Genomic DNA, 20,300 nt, shown 5'->3' on the forward strand with positions numbered 1-20,300 from the left:
GTTAGCATTGTTTTGCTATTGTTGAATGGACTTTGACAGTAGAGCTAGGAAAAGGGAAATGAAAGGACTATGTGGAAAATATCATGGGCTCCCATCTTTTCTTGTCTGCCAGAGGCAAACATCCGCTGTTCCCCTCAAAAGCCCTCAGATATACTGTGAACCAAAGAATCAAGGTAGCCCCTGCAATCACACAGTATGAGGTCCCAAACTGCACAGCAACAGTGGAGACAACTGGCACAGCAGTTTTCATAAATACTGCATCTTTAGAAGGAAAGGATGCTCTGCCACCAAAAAGCCAGAATTGTTGAGGTTTCTTTAATTTTCAGGCTTCTACCAGACTTTCTTCAAATGAACATTTGTGCTGTTATTTTCCCATTGAAATGATCTATATAGGTTAAATATTTCCATTAATTTTCCCAGGTTAGCGATACTTTTACAAGAAATCCTTTGATGTCACAAGAACATTTTTCTCCTTTGAATGCAGTTGCTGCAGACTTTCAACAAGTACTGGGAAAGTATATGGTATGTAACCTCAAACTGTACTCATAAATATTATTAGTATTACAGCTGACAAATCAGCAATTATGAGTTAAGAAGTGTAAAGACGAATGAGAAATATCTATATATATGAATGATAGGAATGATATTTATGATAAATTGATAAGCTTATTAGCAGCAAGATAAAGTATGTATGGTATACTATTATCTGTTTACTGTTCTTTTTTTTGACACAGAGTATCACTCTTCCACCCTGGATAGAGAGCTGTGGCATCATAGCTCACAGCAACCTCCAACTCTTGGGCTCAAGAGATCCTTTGCCTCAGTTTTTTTTTTTTTTTTTTTTCTATTTTTATTAGAGACGGGTCTCACTTTTGCTCAAGATGGTCTCAAACTTGTGAGCTCAAGCAATCCACCTTCCTGGGCCTCCCAGAGTGCTAGGATTATAGGCATGAGCCACCTCACCTGGCATATTTACTGTTCTACTATCCATATATTGAAGAAAGAGGGAATAAATACAAATATGTATTATCTATGGTGTTTTCAAAGGGTAAAGTAAGGATAAATCAAAGACATTTAAATGGTCATGTATGTGGGGATAGGAGGAGAAAGAAGAGTTGAGGTGACAAGAACAGAAACTAGGCTTCTCTGTGTGAAATCTGTTTTAAAGATTTGACTCAGAGGGCTGCGCCTGTGGCTCAGTGGGTAGGGTGCAGGCCCCATACACGGAGAGTGGTGGGTTCAAACCTGGTCCTGGCCAAACTGCAACAAAAAAAAATGGCCGGGCGTTGTGGTGGGCGCCTGTAGTCCCAGCTACTCGGGAGGCTGAGGTAAGAGAACCGCCTAAGCCCAGGAGTTGGAGGTTGCTATGAGCTGTGACACCACAGCACTCTACTGAGGGCAATAAAGTGAAACTCTGTCTCCAAAAAAAAAAAAAAAAGATTTGACTCAGGAATCATGTAAATGTGTTACAGAATTATAAAAAGCTATTAAATTGAAACTTTTAAAAAGAGTCCCTACTAAGTGAAATAAGACAGTCACAAAAGGACAATAACACGATTCCACTTATATGAGGTATGTGGTCAAATTCACAGAGACATGAAGTAGAAGGGTAGTTGCCAGATGCAGGGAGCAGGGGAAATGGAGTTAGTATTTAATGTATATGAAGTTTCAGCTTGAAAAGATGAAAATAATTCTGGTGATCAATGATGATGGTAGTTTTACAACAATGTGAATGTACTCGATACCACTGAACTATACGCTTAAAAAGTGTTAAAATGATAAATTTGTTTTGTAATCTTTAAAGTAATTCCTAAAACTCAAAAGCAAAATTAAAAAAAAAAAAAAAAACAAGAGCCTGTATATTGAGTTAATGGCTTAAAAGACAATTAAAATTCATTTTAAGTAACTCTAAAATACAGTAATTTGAGTGTATATTCCTAATAGAATTATTCTCTAATTTAAAAAGAACTAAAAATAAACCTGAAGTTATTATTTTCAAGAGTTGCATTATTAGTAATAATATTTGTATTGCTATTCTGAAATCAGTTTACATATATAGATATATTACTTTAAATAATTGAGTTAAAATTGTTCAGAATCAAGATTTTCACCAAGAAGAGTTCAAATATAAAATCAAAGAAGTCAATCAAGTAACACCTCTAACTCTTAGTTTTGTTTTTTGTTTGTTTATTTTTTTGAGACAGAGTCTCACTATGTTGCCCTCAGTAGAGTGCTGTAGCGTCACAGCTCACAGCAACCTCAAACTCTTGGGCTTAAGCGATTCTCTTGCCTCAACCTCCCAAGTAGCTGGGACTACAGTTGCCCACCACAACGCCCAGCTATTTCTTTGTTGCATGTTGCTTAGCTGGCCCTGGGCATAGTTCAAACCCACCACCCTCAGTGTATGTGACTGGCACTGTAACAACTGTGCTACAGGCACTAAGCCTAACTCTTAGTTTTAATGAAAAGTTAAAAACTGAAAAACATTTAATTGAAAATATATCACATGGTATATTTTCTCTTAAATAAATTTTCCCAGCCTTTACACTGAAAAAGCCTAGAAACAATGACCAACACAACAGCAGTGAGCCACCTCAGTATCTAGAAGATTATAATCGCTAAATGCCATTTTCCACTAAACGAAATCAGGCCTGGTTCCAGATAGAAGGCAGGAAACATATAAGCCAGAAACATTTCGTCACACCAAAAACAAGGAAGCTAGCAAAGTCTGTGCTCATATGAAAAACTTTAGCAGCCAATTTGAAGACCCTGCCATTGGCCTGTGATAGAATAATTTGAACATCAAAAAGAATATTAACTGTGGTAATTTTAACACATCAAATGTATTAAACTCCATGAATCCCTAAATACTACCAAAGGAAGAAAACATCTTTCATAAGTCAGCTTTAATAGATAATAAGGATCCACCTCATAACTCTGAAAACTGAAAAAAAGGATGAAACATTTATTCTAACTTTCCTTCATGAACTGAACCTCAAAGGAACCAAATAATTTATGGGAGAAAGGTTGTTTTTTCTTACGGAAGTATTCTAGCCAATAAATGATGAAGTATCACCGTTTGCAATCCTTAATGAAGTAATGGACCTGGATAATCATCATCAATAACTGATTTTTAAAAATTAAGTATAAAGCTGATAAGGAACTTCACAATGGATGAAATAGGCCAAATACACCTAAACCCACTAATTTTTCCTAATCTCAGAATAAGACAGTAATGTGCTTCTTGATGTCACACACTAAGTAGTGTATACTTAGAGAATCCCAAAGACTCAACCACAAGACTCCTGGAAGTGATCAAAAAATACAGCAATGTCTCAGTATATAAAATCAATGTCTACAATGTCTCTATTTGTATATGCCAATAACAGCCAAGATGAGAAGCTAATCAATTAGCTTCACAGTAGCTACAAAAAGGGTGAAATACCTAGGAATATACATAACAAAAAAAGGTGAAGGACCTCTACAAAAAATATTACAAAACCCTAAGAAAAGAAATACCAGAAGAAGGGTGGCACCTATGGCTCAAAGGAGTAGGGCACCAGCCCCATATACCAGAGGTGGTGGGTTCAAACCCGGCCCCGGCCAAAAACTGCAAAAAAAAAAGAAATACCAGAAGATATTAACAAATGGAAGAACATACCATGATAATTGCTGGGAACAATCAATATTGTTAAAATGTCTATACTACCCAAAGCAATCTACACATTTGATGCAATCCCCATTAAAATACCAATGTCATTCATTCAAGATTGGGAAAAAAAAATTCTTTGTTTTGAAAGGAACAAGAATGTATAGCCAAGGCTGGGCGGCGCCTGTGGCTCAAGGAGTAGGGTGCCGGTCCCATATGCCGGAGGTGGCGGGTTCAAACCCAGCCCCGACCAAAAAAAAAAAAAAAAAGTGGTTGCAGCAAAGAATGTATAGCCAAGGCAATCCTTAGTAATAAAAACAAAGCTGGGGGCATCACCCTACCAGAATTTAGATTATACTTCAAGGCCATAGTCATCAAAAAAGCATAGTATTGGCATAAAAATAGAGACATATACATTTGGAACTGAATAGAAAACCATGAGATGAAACTAACATCTTACAGCTACCTGATCTTTCATAAACCGAACAATAACATACACTGAGGAAAATATTCTGTATTCAATAAATGGTGCTGGGAGAACTGGATATCCACATGTAAAAGACTGAAACTGGACTTGCACCTCTCACCACTTACAAAAATTGATTCAAGATGGATAAGAGATTTAAATCTAAGGCATGAAACAATAAAAATCCTCAAAGAAAGTGTGGGGAGAACATTTGAAGATATCAGCCTTAGGAAAGATTTTATGAAGAAGACTTTCGTAGCAATTGCAACAACAAAAATAAATGGGAGTAAATTAAGCTGAAAAGCTTCTGTTCAGCTAAGAAGACAACAACCAAAGCAAACACACAACCTTCAGGATGGGGAAAGATTTGCAAATTATGAATCACACCAAAGCTTGATAACTAGGATCTATAGGGAATTCAAATTAATCAACAGAAAAAGAGCTGACAATCCCATATATCACTGGGCAAGCAATATGAATACAATCTTCTCTAAAGAAGACAGACGAATGGCTAACAAACACATGAAAAATGCCCATTGTCCCTGATCATCAGAGAAATGCAAATCAAAACCACTCTGAGATATCACCAGTGAGAATGGTCCATATCACAAAGTCTCAAAGCTACAGATGCTGGTGTGGAGGTGGAGAAAAGGGAACACTTTTACACCATTGGTAAGACTGAAAACTAATACAACTTTTTTGGAAGGAAGTATGGAGAATCCTCAAAGAACTCAAATTAGACCTCCCATTTGATCCTGCAATCCCATTACTAGGCATCTACCCAGAAAAAAGAAAAAACATTTTATCATAAGGACATTTGTACTAGACTGTTTGTCACAGCTCAATCTACAATTGCCAACATGTGGAAACAGCCTAAATGCCCACCAACCCAGGAATGGATTAACAAGCTGTGGCATATGTATACCATGGAATACTATTCAGCCATCAAAAAGGAAGGAGATGTTACATCCTTCGTATTAACCTGGATGGAAGTGGAACACATTATTCTTAGTAAAGCATCACAAGAATGGTGAAGCAAGAATCCAGTGTACTCAATTCGAAAATGAAGGCAGTAGATGAGCTAATACAAAGTGAGAAGTAAGGGAATGAGGGAGCAGGGAGAGGGGAGGGAAGAGTGTATGGCACACCTCTTGGGGTCAAGACACAGCTATAACAGGGATGTTATCTAACAAATGCAATCAGTGTAACCTAATTCTTTGTACCGTCAATGAATCCTAAACAATAAAAGAAAAAAAGTGAAAATCAGAAGATGAGCTACAGACTGGAAAAAAACACTTGCAAAAGATAAATCTGACTATTATACAACAAATACAAAGAACTCTTAAAACTCAATAATAAGGAAGGAAACTGATTAAAGAATGGGCAAGAGACCTGAACAGACACCTCACCAAAAAAGATATACAGGTAGCAAATAAATGCTTAATATTGTATATCATCGGATAATAACAAATTAAAATAAAAATGAAATGCAATGCCATTACATACTATTGAAATGGCCAAAATTCAAAAGACTGACAACACCAAATTCTGACAAGTGTGTATAGCAAAACAAAGTTTTATTCATTGCTGATGAGAATGCAAAATAGTACAGCCAATTTGGAAGAGGTTGGCAGTTTCTTACAAAATGAAAGATACTTTTACCAACCATACTATCCAACAATCTCACTCCTTGATACTTGCCCAAACAAGTAGAAAACGCCACCAAAAAAAAAAAAAACCCTGCATGTATAAGTTTATATCAGCTTTATTCATAATCATCGCACCCTGGAAGAAACCAAGATGTCCTTTAGCAGGTGAATTGCTAAATAAATTGTAGTGCATCCAGGCAATGGAATATTAAATGCTAAAAAGAAATGAGCTATCAAACCATGACAGGACATGGAGGAACTTAAATGTGTATCACTAAGTGAAATAAATCAATCTGAAAATGATACACACTGTTGTATGATTCCAACTATCATGGCATTCTGGAAAAGGAAAATTATGGAGATAGTAAAAATGTCAGTGGTTGCATGGCCTGGGGTAGGGAGGCACGCATGAACTGAGCACAGGTGATTTTAAGGGCAGTAAAACTATTCTGTATGCTCCGATGATAGTGGATAAATGTCATCGTACATTTGTCCAAACCCACAAAATTTACAACACCAAGAGTAAATCCTAATGTAAACTATGGACTATAGGTAATAATGAGTCAATATAAGATTGTTAACTACAACAAAGGTACCGCTGCCTTGCAGGATGTTGATGACGAGAGAGGCTGTGCATAGGTGGTGGCAGGGAACCTAAAACTGCTCTTTTAAAAAACTTCTAAAAAACTGCTCTTTTAAAAAAAGTCTATTTTTAAAAACAAGTAATTTAAATTTTAGAATAAACTTTCCACTGCTAATTGAATACATTAATGTATCCCTCCTCTCTACCCAGCTTCCCCCCCCAAGATTAAGATGGGGCAATTTGAGGTTTAGTTGATTATTTATACTGAAATACAAGTGAGATGTGCCTTTGCCACTTTTGTTTCAATTTGAACAATCTATTATATTATACTGAATTTCATTTATAAAAATTTATATTATAATTCTATATAGATGAAATGCAATACAAATCAAGGTGACAGCACTACTTCCATACTGAGTCAAGTGACTGATGTAAAAAACATTCTGAGACAAAATATTGAGATAATTTTGGAAAGAGAAGAAAGATCAGATATCTCCCTTGATGGAACAGATGATCCCCCAACAACTGTAAGTTATTCACACTTGTGTTGATGTCCAGACAGTGCTCTAAGTCATAGAGCTCTTGACACAAATTGCCAAAAGCAAAACCATAGTAGGCATGCTGTGAGATAACCCTATGTCACAATCTATGACCTCGTCCAAATATTCTTGGAAAGCAACTAAAATGTTAAAAGAGAATTATAAGGCTTAGGAGGTGGTTATGTGCACAATAGAAGGATTATTGTATTAAGAAACATACAGATTGGTCAACAAATAAATTTCAAGGGGAAAACAAAAGAAAGGGAGAACTTATGAACATAAAGCTGGGCACAGGGGTGTGGGCCTGTAGTCCCAGCTATTCAGGAAGCTGAATCAAGAAGATCACTTGAGGAGTGGGTGATGACTGTACCCCTGGATAACAACTTCACAGGGCAACATAGCAAAACCCCATCTCTAAAAGAATAATTATAACAGACATTAAAGGTATATCTCTTATACAAACCATACACAACATATGGCCCTTAATTAGATTTTAATTCAAACAAACTATAAAAATGAAAACTTATAACTTTGTGAGATAGTTAAACTCTGGTTAGATATTAAATGATATTCAGGAATTATTAATTTTGGGAGTGTGATAATGGTATTGTATACTAAATGTTTATGTTCAAAATTAAGTAATATCTGAAATTTGTTTCAGAATAACTGAGAAAGGACAAAGTAGGATGAGGTATAAATTAAATAAAATTTGCTATAAATTGATAATTGTTAAAAAAGGTATTACTTATATATAATAATATTCATCTATTTTAAGTGTAGTATTTGATGAATTTGGTAATCAAAATGTAAAATAATTCCTTCATCCTAAAATCTTCCTCATGTCTTTTAAAGTTGACTCATCTTCCACCCCTGACTCCAGCAACCACTGATCTGCCTTATCATTATAGCTGTTTGCCTTTCTAGAATTTCACATAAATAGAATCATAGATACAAAATATTTTGTGTTTGACTTCTTTTTTGACTTTGCACAATGTCTTTCAAATTCATGCATGCTGCATATTGATATTTCATTGCTGAATAGTCTTCCACAGACTATTCTGGCTGCATCTTATTTAAATTCCCTTCTTCCCATCCCCAGGCCCCTCACTGCCTTACTCTAAAGTTGTGGTGATCCCCAGATCAGACTGTTCCCCCATCTTTAGTTTACTCCACTGCAGTCATCCTCCACGCTGGTACCTAGTCTTGCTGTTTATAAATCTCAAAAACTACCTATTTGTAGTTCTCCAAACTACACGATGCATTGTTTCACATCATTACACATGCTAAACCCTCTCTTTTTCCTTACCCTGGAAAACTTTTACTAATGCATCAAAACCTATATCAAGATTATCTTCTAACTGCCCATTCGGTTTGTCACTCTCACCTCTCTGCCATCTCTGCACCTTGTATTTATTGATTGAGTCAACAAATATTTTTTTAGGATCTACTATCTTCCAGGCGCTGTATTAGGCACTAAAAATACAATGATGAATACAATACCACAACCCCAGCACTTAACCACCACTCAATGCAAGTTATTTGAACAAATCGATCTTCTACCTTATTTTTATTGTGGGATAAAGAGAAGGTTATATTAGTTTATATAATCTACAAACAAGAGTTAATAAATTATTATTTAGGATTGCAATTATACTTTATGAAAATTATAACACAAGAGTGCAGATGATAATAACCAAACCATTTAGATTCATTCTGTTTTCATTAATAAACTTCTCTGGGGACCTATTATATAAGATACCATACTGGTTGTTTTCAGCAATAACAGAATAAAACAAGATACTTGCCACAATTTAGGGTGTGCTACAGGAGACAGATTTGTATAAACACTAACTGCAATAGAAAGTACCTCATAGTAGATGGATAAAGTATTACAGCAAACGGTGGAGTACAAAGAATTTTTACATAGCATTTTGAAATTGCCATCATAAAGCTCTATAATCAGTATTACCTAATTTTGTTACATGAGGAATCTCGTGTATGACATTTAAATACTCTGTATCCCTGCAGCATGGACCAGCACTGCTCTGTAGCCTGTTAGAAACCGGGCCACACAATAGGAGGTGAGCAGGAGGCAAGCAAGCAAAGCTCCCTCTGTATCTGCAGCTGCTCCCCATCCTGAGCTCTGCCTCCTGTCAGATCAGCAGTGGCATTAGATTCTCATAGTAGTGCAGACGCTACTGTAGACTGCATGTGCGAGGGCTCTAGGCAGCACACTCCTTATGGGAATCTGATGCCTTATACCAGGTAGAGCTGGGGTGGTGATACTAGCACAGGGGAGTGGCTGCAAATACAGGTTACCATTAGCAGAGAGGTTTGACTTCACAGAGACATAACAAATCAATGGCTTGTAGATTCATATCAAAACCCTATCAGTTAAAAAAAAAAAAAAAAAAAGCCAGACGGTGCCTGTGGCTCAAGGAGTAGGGCACCCGCCGGCCCTATATACTAGAGGTGGTGGGTTCAAACCCGGCCCTGGCCAAAAACTGCAAAAAAAAGAAAAGAAAAAGCCCTATCAGTGAGTGGCAAGTGACAATTAAGTTGCACCTGGAGGCAGGCTTTATAGTGGCAAGTAATTTAATGTCCTTCAGTTGTACCACTGTGTCTGGTCACATGCTTTAAGTCATGGCCCGCTCATTACTTTATTTACCACTTGAGTCAGCTTTCCCCTGCTGCACTCTTGTCTCAGTCAGTTGTGATAAGCCCACAAGCTAATCCTAGCAAAAATGTGTAAAAAAACAAGCATCGTTGACGAACTTCTTTGAAAAGGGGTAAAGACCCCGTGATGAGACTCAGAAGACTCTGAGACCACCAACAAAATGAACGCTGCACTTAAAAGAAAATACCAAGAGTCCTACTTAAATCACAGGTTCATTGCAATGGGGGGTTCAGATGCCCCAAGCCCACTTGGTATAGTAAGTGGCAACCGGCTATCCAGTGAAGCCATGAAACCCTCAAACCCACTTTGTCACATGGAGACCAGGCACCCTGCATTACAAGACAAGCCTTCAAAGGTTTTCAAAAGAAAAAATATACAATTTTTCAAAAGAAAAAATATACAATTTTTCACCATCCCAAGGGTGTTTAAAAAAAGAAAAAGAGAAGAAAACTCCTGAACATGAAGAACAGAAGCAGTTATTGCAGGACACCACTTCATCAAAGTGTCTGCACCGAGAGCGTCATTCTCGGTGACTGCTGACAACAAGGCAACAACGCTTGTTTTTGTGCATTTTTCAGGAGGATGTGCATGGGGATATGTTATGTGCATTTTTGCTGCCAACCAGCATCACAGATGCAGAACTAGTCAAGTGTTTGGATGATTCCTTATCGGAAAACCGAATTGGATGGAGCGGCTGCTATGACTGGATGGCTTTCCGGCTTCACTCCTTGGGTCAAGGAGGTCACTTCTGAATGTGAGTCTCTGCGCTGTGACATCCCTAGAGAAATGCTGACTAGACAAAGAATGTCACCTGAACTAAACCGCATTTTGCAGGATGTGATTAACATTATCAACCACATTAAGTCATGTCTGTTCCCACGGCTCTGTGAGATGGACACAGAGCACGCGTGTCTTCTCTTACACACAGACGTGAGATGGCTTGCTAATGGGAGATCACTGGCCAGAGTTTTTGAGTTACAAGAGCTGCTCCAGAGATTTCTTTTAGAGAAACAGTCACCACTGGCAGCACATTTCAGTGACACAGAATGGGTCCCAAAACTTGCTTACTTGTGTGGACATATTCAACCCACTCGACAAACTCAATCTGTCATTTCAGGGGAGAATGACAACTGTGTTAAAGTTAGCAGGTAAAATGGCTGCATTAAAAGACACATTAGGGGCAACAAGTGAACGCTGGAATTTTTGACGTGTTTTAAACATCAGCAGAGATTTTGAAAGAGACTAAGCTGGGCCTTCTTCCTCCCAGCTGGTGCACGATGACCTATCTCAACTCTCACGGGAGTTTGACTATCATTTCCCAAACATTAAAAAACCCTGAATGGGGAAGGAATGGATCCACGACCCATTTGTCAATAAGCCAGGTGAACTGACTTTGTCCGTGCTAGAAGAGGATCAACTGCTTGTGGTGAGTTGTGTAATTATTTCTTTACATATTACAAGGTAATATTATAAAGTGCACAATAAATGCATCACTCTTGAATCATCCTGAAACCATCTCCCCACCCCCTGGTCCGTGGAAAAAGTATCTTCTATGAAACCAGTCCCTGGTGCCAAAAAAAAATGAGGGACTATGGCCAGAGGCAATAGTTAGGAATCTTGAGAAAATTAAACTATTCTGTTATGAAAGATTTATTTCAAGCCTATAAAAATGTTTTAAGAACAACATAACTACTACGCTTGTAGATATCACCCTGCTTTATCAAATGCTAATATTTTACTTTATTTGACTTGGTTCTTTGTTTTTTAAAGAAATGCTATTATAGGCGGCGCCTGTGGCTCAAGGAATAGGGCGCCGGTCCCATATGCCAGAGGTGGGGGGTTCAAACCCAGCCCTGGCCAAAAACCAAAAAAAAAAATAGAAATGCTATTATAAATATAATTAAAGTCTCCTCCTGTAATTAAAGTACCCTATCCAAGCCCATTTTACTCACCAAAAGAACCACTATCGTGAATTGGATGTGGATCATTTATATGCATGTTTTGATTCCTCTGCTATATATCTATGTGTTGATAAATAATAAATAATATCAGTTTGCATTTTTTACTTTACATATATATGACATTATAATGTACTATCCTTCTGCACCCCAAGTTTTTAGTTCAATATTATGTTTTTGAAATATATTTACTTTGATATATTTAACTCAAATTTATCAATTTAACATTTTTTTTTTTTTGAGACAGAGTTGTGTTCTATTGCCCAGGCTAGAGTACAGTGATGCTAGTTTTTCAATTCTTTTTTGTAAAATACAACAAAATGAAATTGCTAAGTCATATGGTAATTCTATGTTAAACTTTCTGAGGAACTGCCAAACTGTTTTCCAGAGAGGCTGAACCATTTACCTTTCCATCAGCACTGTAAGAGGGTTCCAATTTCTCTGCGTCATCTTCAACACCCGTTATTTCCTATTTTTTGTTTTTTGTTTTTTGTTTTCTACTTAGCCAGGAAGGATGGAAACTCAATGCAGTTCCAATTCACACCTCATATGAGCCCAAGGCCTGGCCTGCCTGCTGTGACTTGTGAGCAACAAAATCCTAAGCCATGGATGACAGAAGCCAGCACCTTCATCACCCTCCCAAATCCAGAAGAACCGCAGCATCAGTGTGAATTTTCACTGCTCTCCTAGTTTCCTACACCCAGCCTTACTCTTACTTTCTTTCAAGTTCAGCTATGCATTTAGAAGTTTGTTCCTTATAGTTTATCTATCATTTTCTTTGTAGTTACAGTGGCACGGTTATAAAGATACATAATCCACCATTCAATGGATCTATTAATTTTTTTATTAGATGTACAGTCATGCATCACTTAACAATGAGGATACATTCTGACAGTGTGTCATTAGGCGACTTCGTCACTGTGTGAACATCATAGGATGTACTTACACAAACCTAGACGATGTAGCCTACTGCATACCTGGGCTGCATGGTACAGCCTCTTGCTCCAGTGCTACAAACCAGAACTACATACCGCAGGCAAATATAACACCATGGTAAGTATTTGTGTACCTAAACGTACCTAAACATAGAAAAAGTACAGTAAAAATATGGTCTTCTAATCTTATGGTTCGTCATTGACTGAAAGGTCCTTCAGTGGCATATGACCGTATTATGTGTCCCTCTTATAGGAAAAGAGGCAACATCTAAATCCCAGAAAACTGTGGCCAAAAAAAAAAAATGTTTAAGAGATTTTGGTTAACCTTACCACCTTACCCTCCAAGCAAATCCCAATTTTATGTGTACATTATTACATGAAGAAAAATGACTTCCTCTTTGAAACTTGTTGAGCAGAAGCAGCTCAATAGTAGATGAAATTTTAAAGTATTTTACAGTTTTTTCACATTATTTTCACACAGCACATAACTACTTTCATTAAACTATTTTTGCCTACCTTAATTAGTTTTGTATCTCTCTGTTCCCTTGGTCTTTTCAAATATTCTATTGAATGTTCTTAAAAATCAGATTTGGTTTTTTAACAACCGAAGTAAGCCAATAAATAAGTTTTCTGTTAGTCTTCCTATGGATAAATATGGGTCATAGATTTTAAGTTAAACTTGGCAGCTTAAATATACATGTGTATGTTTGTCTTGGTATGCTCTCAAAACTCCAATAAAATGATAGGTAAAGTAATAATTAAAAGTTGTGATATATAAACCACTAACACACACACACACACAAAAGAGAAAAGACAGGTGAGAAATGTCAACAATTCTGGAAGCTAGAAACTGGGCCTTATGAGTAGTTATCAGCCTCAGTAGAGCAGAAAAGGCTGAAACACAAACTTATAGCAGGGGGAGACATTGATGTGCAAACTGATGTGCAATGTGCACACTGATGTACAAACTGCCCCAGAACCTTAGAAAGGATCAGAAATTGGAGACACATAGTACTTCTAAAAGTAGATATGTGGTATGGGTCTAGAAACAAGAGACCCATTAAATGACACCCATTAAAAGTATGAAAGTCCTTAAAAGAAACATGTTACAAATAGGGCCCCTTCCCTATTTCATACAACCATGCAGCATCCTCTCTTTATCCCTGACAAAGGATGAGAAGTTTTATTCTTTTACTACACATTCATATGAATGGTAAAACATAACTGCAGTCCAGGAAGGAGGGAAGAGGTGGGAAAAGGGAGGGGAGGGGGATACCAGGAGGAGGGAAGGTATTGGGGGGGACTTCACCTAATGTTCATAATGCAATGATACAGTTCAAAACTATTTAGAGTATAAATGTCTTACCACAACAAAGTGAGGAGATGGTTATGTTAATCAGTTAGAAGTGAGCATTCCATTGTATAATCAGCACATTGTACCCCATAAACACATTAATGTACACAGTTATGATTTAATAAAGGAAAATTTCTTAAAAAATAAAATAAAGACGACAGACCAGAGAGGTTATAAACTCAAAAACACGGTGTAGAGGTAAAAGAGAGAATGACAAGAAAGAGAATCAGTCAAAGAGATCCAACATATAAATAACAAGAATTTCAGAAAAAGCAAATAAACAGAATGACACAAGAAAAATTCCTAGAACCAAATGAGTTTCTAGATTCAGTGATCAAAAATCAGGACTATAGCAAGACATGTAATCTTGAAATTAAAGAACATCAAAAAGAGAGGATTCGAAAGGCTTTCAAAAGAGAGAAAAATAGACTTGGCAGCTAGAATGGCATCAGATTTCTCAATAGCAATACTGAAAGCTAAAGAAAAATAAATACTTTCAAAATTCTGAGGGAAAACGATTTTCAAACTACATTTCTATACCCGTATTTCTAACTCAATGTAAGGGTAGAATAAAGACATTTCTAGGCATGTAAGTTATCAAAAATATGCCTCTTATTCCCTTCTAAGGAAGTTTTTGGTGGATATTTTCCACCAACAAGAAATAAATCAAAGAGAAAAACATGAGATGGATAAAACAGAAGACCCAACACAAGAGAGCATATTGGTGAAGTAAGATCTCAGCAAACCTGGATGAGCCCAACCACACCGGAGTGGAAAAGGTCAAAAGGCTCCATTAAGAACTTCAAGAAACAGCAGCAGGATCAAGCAATCCTCCCATCTCGGCCTCCCAGAGTGCTAGGATTATAGGTTTGAACCCCATGACTGGCCATTAATTTGCATTATTATTATTTAACCAACTTATTTGATTCATTTTTAATTTCTCGTATGTTTTTTAACCTTTTAAATTTTAATTGTTGATTTCTAATCTAATGGTTCTGTGACCCAAGAATCTGTGTGATAGCTGTGTGCTCTAAAGTCTGAAATTTCGAGAGTTCCTTTGTGACCCAGTAAATGAAAATGTTTGTAAATATTTCATGCATACTTGGAAATAAAGTGTATTCTCTATTTTCAAAAGAAAAAAGAAACAGCAGCAGGATCCAACAGAGGAGTGAGCTAAGGGAGAATGTGTCTCAACTCCTTTGGAGACTTTGGGAATGAATTAATGGTTCATAGATTAAAAACTCACGAACAAAAACATTTTATTTGATTACAGTTATATTATTAGCTCTACAGAAACCAAGAGATATATTATTAGCTCTAGAGAAACTAAAAAGTCAATTTAGTCCATGGTTCAGTCAATATTTACAAAGTTTTGATTAAACAAATGAAAGAAAGAAAATGTGTTTGAGAAAGGGGAACTTGGGCGTATGGTAAGAGTTAAATTAATCCTCTTTTCCATAGTTGAAAACAGAAAAATCAAGAAATATATATGCTTCTTAGAAATGCAGAAGAAAACAAGCTTCAGGAAAAAATAAGTGGCTAAACGAGGTACATTCAACAAGTATTTATTGAGTGTCCGCAGTATGTCAAAACACTATTCTGAGTCAGGTTTTTTCACCCTCGGCAGCATCCCTACCTTCTATCTACCAGATCAGCGGTTCTCAGCCTATGGGTCACGACCCACAGGAACTGTATTCAAGGGTTGTGGAATTAGGAAAGTTGAGAACCACTGTACTAGATGCTAGTAGCACCCAGTCTAGTTGTGACAATTAAAAATGTCTCCATATGTCTTGGCGCCCATAGTACAGTGGTTATGGCACCAGCCACATACACAGAGGCTGGCAGGTTGAAACCCAGCCTGGCCAATAAACAATGACAACTGCAACAAAAAATAGCCGGGCGTGGCCAATAAACAATGACAACTGCAACAAAAAATAGCCGGGCGTTGTGGCAGGCGCCTGTAGTCTCAGCTACTTGGAAGGCTCAGGCAAGACAATCACTTAAGCCCAAGAGTTTGAGGTTGCTGTGAGCTGTGACACCACAGCACTCTACCAAAGGTTGACATAGTTGAGACTCTTGTCTCAAAAAAAAAAAAAAGTCTCCATACTTAGCCAGTGTGTCATGTAATTCTAGATTTGAATTCCAACTCCACCATTTACTAGGCTATATAACCTCACACAAGTAACTTAAACCTTTCTGGGCTCCATTTTCTTTAATGCTATAAATAGGAATACTCAAGTATTTTTATGCAAAAATAGCTTATAATGTATGTTACACATTACCTGCATCTGAAGAACTCAATAAATCATAACATTCTTAAAAATGTACCTAGTCACCTATATTCCACGCCAGATGGTTGGGACTCCTATAAGTTCTACGTATCAATAGTTGATTCTGTCATCTTAACCATCCTAAAAGCCTTTTATTTACTTGGGAGGTTTGTTTTTTTTTTTTGAGACAGAGTCTCAATACAGGCCGTATGAGTAACTATGGCAATTACAACATACACTATAACCACAATGGCTGACTTTGCTCATGGAGAGTGACCATTGGGTAAAGAAGCTGATCTGATATGTGCAGAGGCTCAGGAGTTGGAGAGCAGCCTGGGCAACAAAGTGAGAACTTGTCTCTACAGAGAAAATGTTAGCCAAGTATAGTGGCATGTACCTATAGTTCTAGCTACTGTAGCCATTGGGGCAAGATTGCTTGAGCCCAAGAATTCAAAGCTGCAGTGAACTATAATGACACCACTGCACTCCAGACTGGGCAACAATGACACCCTGTCTCTAAAGTTTTATATATATTTTTAATCATAATAATGGCAGAATTTATTCTTATACAATAGTTCAGGTGTACTACTATATTCACCATCTCAGCTAATCTTCATAATCTGGAGTACTACGTGGTATGTACTGTTATCCTCATTTTATAGATTTTGTTCATTCAACAAATACTCATTGAACACTTCCGTCCGTAATACGCTATTCCATGCTGGGAATACAATAGTGAATGAAACAGACAAAAATCACTGACATCATGGAGTTTGCATTCTACACAAACAAATAAAATTTACATAACGTTAGATATGTAACCATGAAGAAAAATTAAGTACTGAAGGAAGCAGGGTTTCCAGAGTAGAGATGAGAGTAAACAATTCTAAGTATAAGAGGCTGTGGCATTTAAGTAAAATGAAGGAAATGAAGATGAAGAAATTGAGGCACAAAGAATTAACTTGTTTAGGTCACAAAGTTAAGAAAGCTAATGAAACTACAGCTGAACAAGCAGCCACCTGGAACCTCATTTATAAAAGCCATTAAGTCCTATTTAGACTTCTTTCGGCTTGGTCAAAACCAGCCTACATCAGATAGCTTTGATAAGTATTAGAGTCTGCTCTTTAGTCCACAAATGGAAAGAAAACATTAATTTTTTTTACTTTTATTTCAGGTCAAAGAATTCCAAAACACGAGAAAGATTCATAGGAGTATATGGTGGAAATACTTCAAAAAGATTGTAATTATCACAGTGGCAATTGTCCTTTCAATCATTATTATTCTTTTAAGTACAAATGTAATACCAACCTGATCCTTTCTCTCCCCATTCCCAACAGATACCAATAAACACATGTAATTACAGTTTTAAAACTAATAATTAAGAAATAATTCTCTAGTGGCAGGAGGACTGGAGGAAAAGGAGGTTGGAAGTGTCTCCTTGTCCCTTTAGTGTTCCTTGGCTCTTGTCTCTGTACCTCTTCCATTTCTGTAATCCTGACAAGTTACCTGTAAGATGGGCCTGCTAATATACTGACTGAATAGCTATGTCTCCCACACAGTAAATGCTATTTAAGTATTAACTATTATTAATAGTAAAAGATAACTGCATTTATGGCACTGAATAAATCCCTATAATCCTCCTTCTTACCCAGAAATGACCTTGACCTTAAAATATCCTTAGAAATATGAGAATCTTGGCAGCACCCTTAACTCAGTGTGTATGGTACAGGCCACATAAACCCAGGCTGGCAGATTTGAATCTGGCCAGGGCCAGCTAAACAACTACAATAAAAAAATAGCTGGGCACTGTGGCGGGTGCCTGTAGTTTCCCCTACTTGGGAGGCTGAGACAAGAGAATCACTTCAGCCCAAGAGTTTGAGGTGGCTGTGAGCTGTGACACCACAGCAGTCTATCAAGGGTGACATGAGACTCTGTCTCAAAAAAAATAAATGAAAATGTTAACATCAGTGCAGTCTTGAGACACACATTTACCTCTTCTGCATATTGTTTCATTTTTTTCCAGTTTTTTTTTTTTTTTTTTGGCAAGTGCCAGGTTTGAACCCACCAACTCTGGTACATGGGGCTGGTACCCTACTCCTTGAGCCACAGGCGCCACCCTTTGAATATTGTTTCCTTTTAAATAATAATTCAAACCATGGTGTTTTATAATAGGGATTTCCTTAAAGATCAAAAGATTAGTAAGCCACATCATTTCTCTAATCACATTATCTTGCCACCCTAAAAATCTTTTGTTTGTTTGTTTTTGAGACAGTCTCAAGCTGTTGCCTATTGCCCAAGAGATTCTCAAGCGATTCTCTTACCGTGGCCTCCCAAGGAGCTGGAACTACAGGTGCCCACCACAACGCCCGGCTACCTTAAAGCCTTTTAAAAAGTACTTCATCCAGAAACCTCAACTTACTAAGATTCTTAATCACTAAAGCATCCAACTTTACTTTGCAGTTAGTAACAATAGCTTAAATTCTATTTCCCAAGTAGAAACTTAAGGTCTGAAGTCAGTTTTAAAAATCCTTTAGTTTTTATGGGGAGCAGGGGCTCCAACTGCTAGGTAACTCATTTTTATACTGGTAATGTTCAAATATCAGCATTTTAAATGCTGTTACTCCTCCAACTCAATGCCACCTTTCCATTCACAAAACTTTTCCAAGTTTTGACAGTTAACTAAGTTAGAAACTTAGTTTTAAATGTTAGAAACTTAGTTTTAAATGTTAGAAACTTTGGAGTTTCTGTTGAAACTCCAAAAAAACTAGGTTACATGTTAAATACTCACTCTGATACAATATACGAAGTGCTTTGGGAGAAGGCTGTCTCATTTAATTTTACAATGACACTGAGAGGTAAGAATTACTGAGTGTCACTCAAAGCATACAGAACAGTGGCTGGAACTTAAGTGCAATGTAAGTTAGTTCATATCACCTTTACTCTGCCGATGAGAAAATAGCAGGCATATGAGGCATTCAAACATCACACATCTGAAAAGCTGAGATTTTACTCATTCAAGTACTGACTATAGTATACTGTCATAAAATCCCATTTTTAACTTGGAGTATATTCTTTGATTACCTTATTGTAGGTCAGACAAGACACACCAGTACTACTTTTCTTGTTGCCAGGTCAGTAATTTTTAGAGGGACAAGAGCATGGGAGGGAGGAATAGTCATGCATTTTGCTGCCATTATTCTTGAAACCCTGTAAAATTTGCTCTTTAACATTTGTAATTTATAATTATGTATAAAACAACATATTTGAAAAAAAACAATAATCTGTATCCTGATTGTGAGTACTCATGTAATTATTGCTAGAAAAGCACACACTTAAAGTTATCCCAATCTAGCCTCATTTTACGTACTGAAATGCCAAGACCAAAAAACCTAAACAAATACCATGCCTTTGCAATTTTCTCTTCACTGGTAGCATGTTTAAAATACAGGATATCGGGCGGCGCCTGTGGCTCAGTCGGTAAGGCGCCGGCCCCATATACTGAGGGTGACAGGTTCAAACCCGGCCCCGGCTGATCTGCAACCAAAAAATAGCCGTGTGTTGTGATGGGCACCTGTAGTCCCAGCTACTCGGGAGGCTGAGGCAAGAGAATCGCTGAAGCCCAGGATTTGGAGGTTGCTGTGAGCTGTGTGAGGCCACGGCACTCTACCGAGGGCCATAAAGTGAAACTCTTGTCTCTACAAAAAAATAAATAAATAAAATAAAATACAGGATATCACGTTTTTTTCTAGGCAGTCTTAGATAAAATTTAAGAGTTTTCAAGACAATTTCCATTTTTATGAGCTGTTGAAAGCTGAAGTAGAAAAGCGCTCACTTAGTAAGCGTTTACCTATATCTGTGCGAGGGCTGTCAGAACATACATTAGTAGAAACAAATGTTAAGGCAATCTTAGATTTTCCATTTATTTATGCGTTCAAATATTGTTGTGCTCTTCCTGGGCACCAAAACAATCCTACTTTAGGATCTAGTCTAGGTTATCCCACAGAAAAAAGTAATGTTTGAAAAACAGAATAGTATTTGTTTATACAAGTGTAAGAACTGGCCCTAATTGTAAAGAAATTTACATCCCGCTGAGGGGGAAAGTCCAGTGAAAATTATGAACATGTTGAAACAGCATCTACTGAAGTAGTCAGTACACTGTAGGGCAGAGAACACATTCAGGGAAATGGATCAAAGAGGATCTGGAATCACAGAGGAAGATG

The 20,300-nt window shown here is 37.1% G+C and overlaps 1 pseudogene; it reads right to left on the minus strand.

The window, feature by feature from the left end:
• LOC128590018 (NADH dehydrogenase [ubiquinone] iron-sulfur protein 8, mitochondrial-like) overlaps positions 1-10,087 on the minus strand; it is a 30,280-nt pseudogene extending 20,193 nt beyond the window's left edge.
• Positions 10,088-20,300: the final 10,213 nt, after the last annotated feature.

This window comes from Nycticebus coucang, chromosome 1 (assembly GCF_027406575.1).
Source record: "Nycticebus coucang isolate mNycCou1 chromosome 1, mNycCou1.pri, whole genome shotgun sequence".
Classification (NCBI taxonomy): domain Eukaryota; kingdom Metazoa; phylum Chordata; class Mammalia; order Primates; family Lorisidae; genus Nycticebus; species Nycticebus coucang.